Genomic DNA, 9,921 nt, shown 5'->3' on the forward strand with positions numbered 1-9,921 from the left:
GCTGCCCGGTACCGAAATGAGGTGAAGCCGGTTGCTGATTTTTTTGCTATGCCACCCGCAGCCCGAAAGTGTTAACCTGTACCGTACCGTATAGGGTTGGGGTCTCTTTGGGACGTGCAGATGCGGGAGGTCTATTGTTTGAGTTGGGCGTATGTTATGCTTTGTTTTTTAATGAACTGCGGAAATTTACTGTATGGAAGGAAGCGAGAGAAATTTCTTTTTTCTTCTTCTACTGCCATGGATTTAAAGGTAAAATGTCAAAAAAAAAACAACCAAAAAGGACACGGTATTTGATGAAACACTCAAAAATGCGGTCAACAGCAAATTTAGATGCAAAGTGTAACCTAAACGAACATTGAAACGCCTGTTGTAATAGTTTCGGTCAACCCATGGAAATGTTTTCATTGATACATTTTTTGTTTGAATTGCTTCTTCAGCTACTACTTCACAAAGCAGTAGATTTTGATGGTCGTTAATTGAGGAGTTCAGTGTTAATAGGGTGGTTAATATGCAAATTACTGGACGTTTCTTCTCTATTCGGATTGAGGCTTAATTTTCGTAAATTTGTTTGTGAACTATTAAGCAATTAAATAATGTCTGACAGTAGCTAATCCACCCTAAGGACAACTGCTGCAATCGTTCAACTTCACCTATATATTTCCTTTTAAATTGGAAGACGCTCGCCACTTGATAAGTGTATTTAATCGCAAATAAAATGCTTCTTCGTTTCCCCCGGGGTGGAACAATAAAATAATATGTTATAGCATCGAGATCGGTGTGGCGCGAAAAAAAAAAACAGAGGTGAAAGATAAATTATCGATAGTTGTTTTTCTTTCTACATTTTGCTCACCGGAGCGTTTATACTGTTGTTGCCTACGGGCTTTTGGCCGGGACGAAATTTGCATATTAGGGCGTAAAATTTCCCGTCTTTCGTTCAAAGCCGAAAGATCTCAATCTGTTTTTGTTTCGTCGTTGCCACGATGTTACGCAATAGCAGAAAACCGAAAAACGGTCGTTCTGCCTGCCAACTGAACTATTATTTGAATTTGAGATTTATGCCAACGTGCGAACAATAGTGTACAATTTTGTTAGAAATAAAAACGAAGCGACTTTATTGATTCAGGTCTCGCCTTTCGTCGCTTTCGTTTTTTTTTTCGATTTTTCAATTTGTCCACTGAGCCACGTCCGAAAGGCAATATTCATTAGAGACTATTATAATTTGCTTCCTTGTACTAAGCAATATCGTACGACGCTCGTGGTCATCCATTCGGTAATATTTCCTTCTCTTACGTCGCCAACTGATGACTACTACTAGTCTCTGATGACTTCGGCGATGGTATGGATCAATCAAGCTTCCGTTTGGATTAACCGGCCGATCAATAACGTCACGTCGGATTTGTTATGGCCCACAGTGTGAAGAACTGTGACAGGAATGAGGAGGTGAATTTTTAATGCAATTTATTGCCCGATTCGAACATGTCGATAGCCGCTTGCTGCATTAAATCATGTGGAGAAAATGTCTGTTTATTCGAGCTTATCTAATGAAGACAACTCCTGAGAGTTGTGTTGGAATAAAATAAAAATGTTTTGCGATTGTTGTATATTTCGTAATGGAAATTGTAAAATTATCAATAACTTCATTTTTCCATATATTATTTTTTTACGTTACTGGTGCTGTACCAATTTATCAGTAGATAAGATTTTTCCATCAACCGATATTTTTTGACTCACACAGCAAATGCTTATTTTAGTTTACAATTTATTTTATTACATGTCACTACTTGCATTTTTTCATATCAGTCACATAAATAACACATAAACAACAAATTTATAAATTAAATTTTGTTTATTTCCTCAATTTCATCTTGATTCGCAGGATCTCTGTTCTTTAATCATTCTCGAAAATATTTAGCAAACATCATAAACAACTTTGTACAGATCAAGTTCGTTGATATTTGGCTATCATGGGCTGTTTTCCAATATCTAGAAGTCGCCATCTTGAATTTTAATGTGATATCTAGAGTTGAGCCTCAAGTCATCATCCGGATGGTTTCGTAAATATTCACTTTCGATAGTATTGGTAGTTTTGGGCTGCTTTCCGGAAACAGTGAATCGCCATGTTGAATTAAAAATGGCCTTTGGAGTTGAGTTCAACATTATTTCGAAAATTTCACACGTATTAATAGGATGTAAACGGGTGATAACTAACATTTTGGATTTTTTAAGGTTCTTTTACTAAACAACAAACGCGTTAAGAGAGAAATAAGAGTGTGAGTGAGTAAATATGCTGATTACGTACGAGGGCTTCAGCAGAAGCTAAACCCAGCCATATTCTGATCGTTTGTAAGATCAAAGAACAAAGAAAATGGACTGCCTGTGTTAATTAACAAAGGAAACGGGGCAGTATCTTCAAATACCGAAAAATGTTAACTGTTTGTTGAGCATTTTGCTACTGTTCAATACCTCGATAACATGCCCATCGTGTGGTCGATTTGGACACCTTCCATTGAACGCTCCCGCAAACTGGAATCTTCATTCTCGCCAGAGCCAGATGGTATTTCACATGTTTTCATCTAAAGTTCAGTTCACTTATGTATGGAGAAAATCAATAATGTTTTCGGTGTTGAAAAAGGGTAAAAAGTAGTTCGTTGAAAACTTCGTTGAAAGTTCTGAAATGCTTGAGCTGTTGTTGTTGTTAGCCGTGCTGATGTTAGTTATTCGTGCCCGAAACAAAACTTTGAAAGTGAAAATTGGCACATCTCTATCCCAGGAGTTTACCACCTATTCCAGGGTTCCTCAAGGCAGCAATCTCTGGCTAACCTTGTTAATTTTATTTTGCAACGATACTACGAAACTTTTCACCGGAAATTGCAAGCTTGTTTACGCGAATGACTAAACAACTCTCTATTGGAGTGACTAGATTGCCTGATTGTTACATTCTACAGTCTTGTCTGTATCATTTTTTAATATTTTTTTAATATCAACCGAATGACCCTTAGTATCGAAAAATGTATATTAATCTCGTTCCATTATAAATCCAGCCGCGAAGCCTGCCGCTTTGATTACTCGATCGACAGTCATACTTTGGAGTTGGTGGAAGTCGTGAAAGATCTTGGCATTTATCTAGATTCTTCTTTTCATCTTTCAACACTAGTTTGTAAGAGATAAAGTGAATCGACAACTCGAATTCTTATTTAAAATCACCCATGAGTTCGACGACCCGCTATACCGTCGGTCACTCACAGGGCAGAGTCACTCACAGAGGGCGTCGTACACAAATTAGGTAACACTAGAAAATCTAGATTTTAGAGCGTAGGATTTTGCGTTCAATCCTTGGCGGCAAACTTGAAAATGGTGTTTGGCTCAGACGCATGAACCATGAAGTGTACCAGGCATACAAATCGGCGGATATAGTCAAGCGGATAAAACACGGCAGGCTTCAGTGGGCTGGACATGTAACGAGAATGCCGGATGAGCGTCAAGCGAAAGCTATATTTAGCAGAAATCCCGATAGAGGTCGTCGACTTCGGGGTAGACCTCGCACTCGTTGGATGTGTGCTGTCAACGAGGATGCACGCGAAATAGGTGTTAGGAGCGATTGGAGGATAGCAGCCCAAGACCGAGGGACATGGCGACGTATTCTGGATTCGGCACTGGATCTATAATCGGTCTGTCGCCTTAAAAGTAAGTAAAGTAAGTAAGGATTTCAAACCCCTCCCTCCATGTAACAATAAGTAACGTTCGATATGACTCCCTCTTCGCTAAAATTATGTGACGCTGAACAACCGACCCCTTTTCAAATACGATCACACCCACAAAACCTTAGAAATTAACGATGGCTCAAACCACTTGGTCTATCGTTTGCATTAACGAAAATGGACAAAATTGCTAATTTTTCATGGGTTTACCTTCACACGCACTGACGAAACTCCCCATGCAGCATCAATCATAGTAACCCATGAGTCAGCAGAAGAACATTGTCAGCTCTACCAGTCGAACTTTAACATGATGGCGAAAACAGTAAAGTTACTCTGTTCAGAAGTCTTCGTGCTCAAGAATGGTACCCCTCCGCGTCAAAACCGCACTTTCTGAGGTGCGTTCGCTACGCCATCGTCAACATCTTGGCACTATTGGACAATAATTAAAACATGGAAAGAAAGCCAGACGGCCGACGACCCTGAGCGACAAGAAGCTCCAAAGGATGCTGAAGAAAAAGACTAAGGGAAAAGTGGCCAAGCGGTCGGTGCAACCGGTCAAACAGTGAAAAAGTACCTGGCGAACAAGGATGTACATTTCAGGATGCCTCGTCCAATGGTCTCGAAGCTGCAGGTAATGATGCAGCTGCAGCGGCTGAATGAGATGGTCAAGTTTATTTTCTCGGTGAATCGCGACGTGGAGATAGACGACGAGATCTATCTCACCCTGAATGGCGACGACTGGCAGGGCACTTCGTATTTTACTTCCCCCACAAATGAAGTTCATTTTACAACACCAAGTTCCCCAATATGGTGCTACTGTGGCTGACGATCAGTGAAAAGCTACCCTCCTTTCGCTCCGGACTGGCTGTGAACGGGGACATTCATGGTACAAAGTACCTGCCGAAAAATTGCGTCGTTTATCTAGAAATACCATAAGGCCGAAGACGCGGTGCTTTGATCGGATCTGGTATCGGCCACTACTGGAAGCGATCGTTGGAGGAGATGGAGCGGCTGAATATCGATGTGATACCCATGTCGGTGAACCCGCACATCGTTAATCAAGAATTTTTGAGCAGACCTGAAGCGTAAGATCTACTCCAACAATTTTGTCGCGAAAACTGAGGAGGAATTGATAAATAAAACAATGAAAGAACTCGAAAACACGCCTACACGCATGTTTTCGTCTATCATGGCCAAGGTTCCGGTTTATTCCCGGAAGGTTGCACCAAGGGCGTAGAATTGTTTTGCAAGTAAGCTCATTGATTTACCTTTCATAGGAAATTTGTAAAACTCAATTATCTGTCATACAAAAAAACGTCATTTTTTTAATTCAAATGGAAAAATACAAGTCAGGTACGACAAAAAAACGCCGACTAACTGCGTATCTGATATAACCATAAGCTTCTCTTCACATAAACCCACCAGGACTCGTTACTATCTTCTGGCTGAATCCAGGATGAACACCGACCGGAATTCCGGTTTGAAGCAGCTTTTGAGGTCGTAGTCATACTGGTCAGGAGCTACGATGGGCTCTCGTCCCAACAGGCAGCGAACTCCAACGCGAACAGCGACGAGCATCATGCAGAGCAGCAGTGGTACCGCTAAAGCAACCTGCGCAGGACACGTGCCTGCCCGACATTTGGACTAACAGAGTGAATAGTTGTTTAAAATAAAAACAATTAAAATTATAGGTGAGTTGAATTCTTGGTTCCGAAGTAGACCCGATGATCACAGAAAATTCACATTGAGTCAAAAATTTTTGAATTTTTGAGAGAATAAATAAACACGTATTAGATATGTTCATGCAAAGTTGATTTATCCAACTTCTTCCCCTAGACTAAATGCTCGCAACGTGAACTTTTGCCCACTTTTTCTTCATATTCTGGCCGTTTCTTGAAAACCTTACCTGTTTTTCGGAGCGTACTCCTAATGATCGCCTAAAAAGTTTCTATAAGGCAAAACTGTGGCGATTTTGGCGGATTTGTTTTCTTTGGCACAAAAACAACACCGTTGATTGCGTAATGGCATGGTGCCAGATCCAGGACCGGAGGAAGAGCAGCAGGCGCTTCTGAGCTTCTGAAGGCAACTACTTAGAACTATCCAGACGGGACTTGCCAACGAAAAGCTTTGGAGCGGGGATTTGCTTGGCATCTGCTTTAATGTACGTCTCGTCGTCCATTACGATGCATTTAGGCTGCGCCAACGATTCGTGGTACAGCTCCCTGGTGCGGGACTTGGTCACCGTATTTCGCGATCCTTCTTGGCCACGTCTTGAATCGAAGGGTCCGGATTGTGCTTGAAGTTATTCTTCACTTTCTTTACCTGTCGATCGACTTCGCTTATTTTCGCTACCTGCTCGCCCCTGTTTCGTCTGGGTCTCCTAGAACGATTTTATCATATGGGACACGGTCGAATGGTCGATTCCCAACTGTTTCGCGACAGGGCCGGCGGTTCATGTGGGTAGTGTGGGTAGTAGTACCCACTCAGAAAATGTCTCTGTGGGTACTTACCCACACAGAATTATCCCCCTCCATTGCTTACTACCCACTCGGGAAAATAATGTGACGCCGGCCCTGTTTCGCGATTCACCTGTGAACCTAGTGAGGATTTTCGATAACCACACAGATTTTGACGAAATTTTCTACAAGTCAATATTATAAACATTACACTTTAAACTAGTTTTACCAAAAGTTCTATCAATGTTACACAGTCAATAAAAAGCTATACACAAAAGGCACGTCTTGTACTTGACGCTAATATCTAAAACACTCAAACTAATTTTAAATAGTTCTGTTGATTTAAAATGGGTTAAAAATTAAATAATAAAAATGAACAATTGATACTTTTTGGACACCTTTTGGGACACCTTTTTGACATTTTGTTTGTGTTTTTTTTTTCTATTTTTGACTTTCATTTTTCCTAAGTTTGACAAATGTGTGAATTTGTGTTATATTATTAGGCTTACTTTTTGACGTACGTATTCGATACATTTTTATCAATTTTACTGGCAGTTTTATTTTAGAAACAATTTTGACTTATTTTTGTACATAGGGTAATCGCCCATTATTCATCTCAGCAGCTTGGTGCACCTATATTCATCTTATATCTCTCTTTTGTTCAATTTACCGTAAAATTTCTTCAAATTTTTGAAAGTAAATCTATTTGCTTCTCGATTTTTTCAAGTGGCTGAAAGTTTTACGTTGAAAATATGGTAAAATTTGACGATAAATTGATCAAAAAGGCATGATGAGATAAATATAGGTACTGAGATGAATATAGGAGCGGTTACCCTATATAACACATCTTTGCACGTGTTTTACTTATTTTACACACATTTCCAACACACATAGACTGCACCAAAAAGTATGGACACACTTAGAAATAACTGATTAATGGATATTTTGATTTCTGAGTTCAACTTTTTTTTAATACAAATATTTTCTCTAATCACTTACAATACTGCTTTCTGCTGTTTCCAATCAATTACCGTATCCAAGATGGCGGACTTTTCCTCTAACCGTCTTCATAAGGTTCTGCACAAAGTATCTAATCGCATCGCCTACCATGGAAAGTCCGGTTACGGACATTTTACCCAATTATATGCTGCTGTTTTATGTTTTTCTTAACATTTGGACAAATTTTGCCACACATAAACAAATTTTATTTTATTATATTGAAATCTTGTTGTTCGGCGTGACAATAGACCATAACAACTAGAATTTGATAGCGATTGTTGACTACGCGATGCATACCTTCCAAAGAACCCAGTGCCGCCTTTAGACGGGCTTCAGTCAATCCTCTAAAAAGCTTCAATATATACTTGAAAAATATTTATAATGATTCATAGTGATTTTACCGAAGTCCGTCCAAAAATTATCTTGGGCACTAGAGGGTTAAGCGCGTTTGCTTTCGCGAAGGTTATCGGGATTCCAAAAAAAAAAGTGATATAAATACATAGATGCTTTCTTGCACTGCTTGCTTCTTTTGTCCCGTCGGGATGCGGTATATTTTCCCAAATCTGTATCATATTTCCAGTTCACTTATTTCTCGCTTTCCCTACTGCACAAACTGTCTGCTTAATGAACTTGTGTGTTAACGGGTAAAAGTCGTTGTTGAAATAAAAATTTAGTTCCAAAACTTAGATGCTTCTAAATAATTTTCGTGCGTCCTTCGCAAAGAAACGCGGTCTCTGGAGCGTCCGTTCGTATTTGTGATAATATGATAGCAAAACCCTCTCTTTCCGCCGCAGTCTTAGAGATTTAGAAATAAACTCGGTCTCGGTCTGACCGTTTAGCCAGAGATTGCTCACCCGTTCCTTTTATATAAGCGTGTTGCAAATCGGAGTAGGTTTCGTTTAGTCGATAAATATCGTTATTAATCTAACAGTTACGTAGTATGTACTTTCGCTTGCCTTCGTAATGAGTTAACTTCTTGCGTAACGTTGTTCGATTCACTTACCACGGTGACAAATCCTACCTTTCCGTCGCAGCTGTGGAGATGCAGAGGTAAACTCGTTCCTTACAATCTCCTTCTTTACCCTAACGATCGTAAGGACGTGTCCAGCGCCGTTATGGATTTGTACGATGCGGAAGCTATCAAATTGTTGTACATTGAAATGTACGGTCGTCAAGCTCAAGCTCAGCCTTCCGCACAGACGCTCTTCTAACGGGAGTGGCCATTTTGATTCATTCTTTTTGAACTGCACTGTATCTGCTGCTCTGACAGGTTTCCTGAGGTTTACCTTCACTAATGCCCAAAATGTCTCAACTCATGTGCTTTGGCACAAAAATGACCTCGTTGTATTCAACTCACTTCTGCGTGACTTTCGCAGAGTGGAAGAATGCCAAATCAGGCTAAAACACTACTGAGCCTGTATGTTGACGAATCATGGTCAGCAATCTCTTCTGCAAGCGTTCTTTAATTTATGTTTCAGTGTTCATAGTATCAGTTGTGATAAAAGGCTGGGGAACTTTACCACATTCGCATATTACTTGCACCAAATTTCTCGCTGCTTACTCTTTCTCAAGGGTCATTCCTTTCTGTACCGTGTAGAACTGTGGTTCTGGCAAAGTTTTATAGTCTAGTTTTACGTAGGTCTCATCATCCATTATAATATAGGCATCATTTCTGCCAAAGATGCCGTCGTACAACTTTCTGGCTTTTGGTTTGACCGATGCTTCTTGTTTTGGACTTCTTTTTGGCATACGTTGCTTCTTGTATGTCTTCAAACCAAGTCTCTTCTTAGCACGTTCAATACAGAGACCCACCTTTTTGCCACATAACCTACAGACGCTGAGCTTATACGATCAAACATTCACTTGATTTTCTTGTCAATTTTCGGACATACTGGATCACGTTTTCGGCCACTTTTTGGTAAAGCCTGGTTTAGGCACGATTTCCTTCTAGCGTTCTGAGAAAGTCCTCATATTTTGAAACTAGACCGGAACACTCTGTTCGCACGAAATCGACTAACGGTTGAAGGGGGCCATTTTTTCAGTGTCCCTATTTCTGGTGTGGTCTATACTCAAATACAATTTTAATAGCTCTCTGACATATTTTCGACATGTTTCATTTTTAAGATTGTTTCAGCATGGTTGGACACATTGTTGACACTTTTTCGAGCACATTTGAACACATTTTTGCTTATTTTTCGTTCAGAGAACGAGTGAAACGTACAAGTGAAAAACTTTTTTCAAATGCATTTTTGCGATATTCAAAGATCACTTTTGTATAAACATTTTAGTAAAACAAAATTCAAATAATCCTTTCATAAAATTCCCGAAACATTTTAGAATACATTTCTGTTATGCAAATTTCCAGTTATGTTTTTCATAAAACCAGAAACAATGGACAAAAAATATGTGCAGATCTTGCGTTATGATATTCATAGGAATAATTTAAATTATAAACTTATTGTTTCTGGAGTTTATTAAAAAAATTTAAATTAATTTTTCTTATGTTTCAAAAATTCTTAAAGACGGTATATTTTTATTTAGTTTTTCTAATTTTTACATAAGTTGTAGTTTAACAAGAAGAGTTGAATACAAAACTACGTTCGCAAATATTTTGTCACCCCTTCACCCCCCATAGGATTCTGAGCGGTGATTTTTAATACGCAATCGTTTATTTTAGGTTTTTTGGAATTAAGCGAACGAAAATCTTCAGGAAATATCTGTATAATGTGTGGTTCTGCTGGAATTTTATGGGAAGTTTTAATAAACAA

This window comes from Wyeomyia smithii, chromosome 2 (genome assembly GCF_029784165.1).
Source record: "Wyeomyia smithii strain HCP4-BCI-WySm-NY-G18 chromosome 2, ASM2978416v1, whole genome shotgun sequence".
In the NCBI taxonomy this organism is placed as follows: Eukaryota; Metazoa; Arthropoda; class Insecta; order Diptera; family Culicidae; genus Wyeomyia; species Wyeomyia smithii.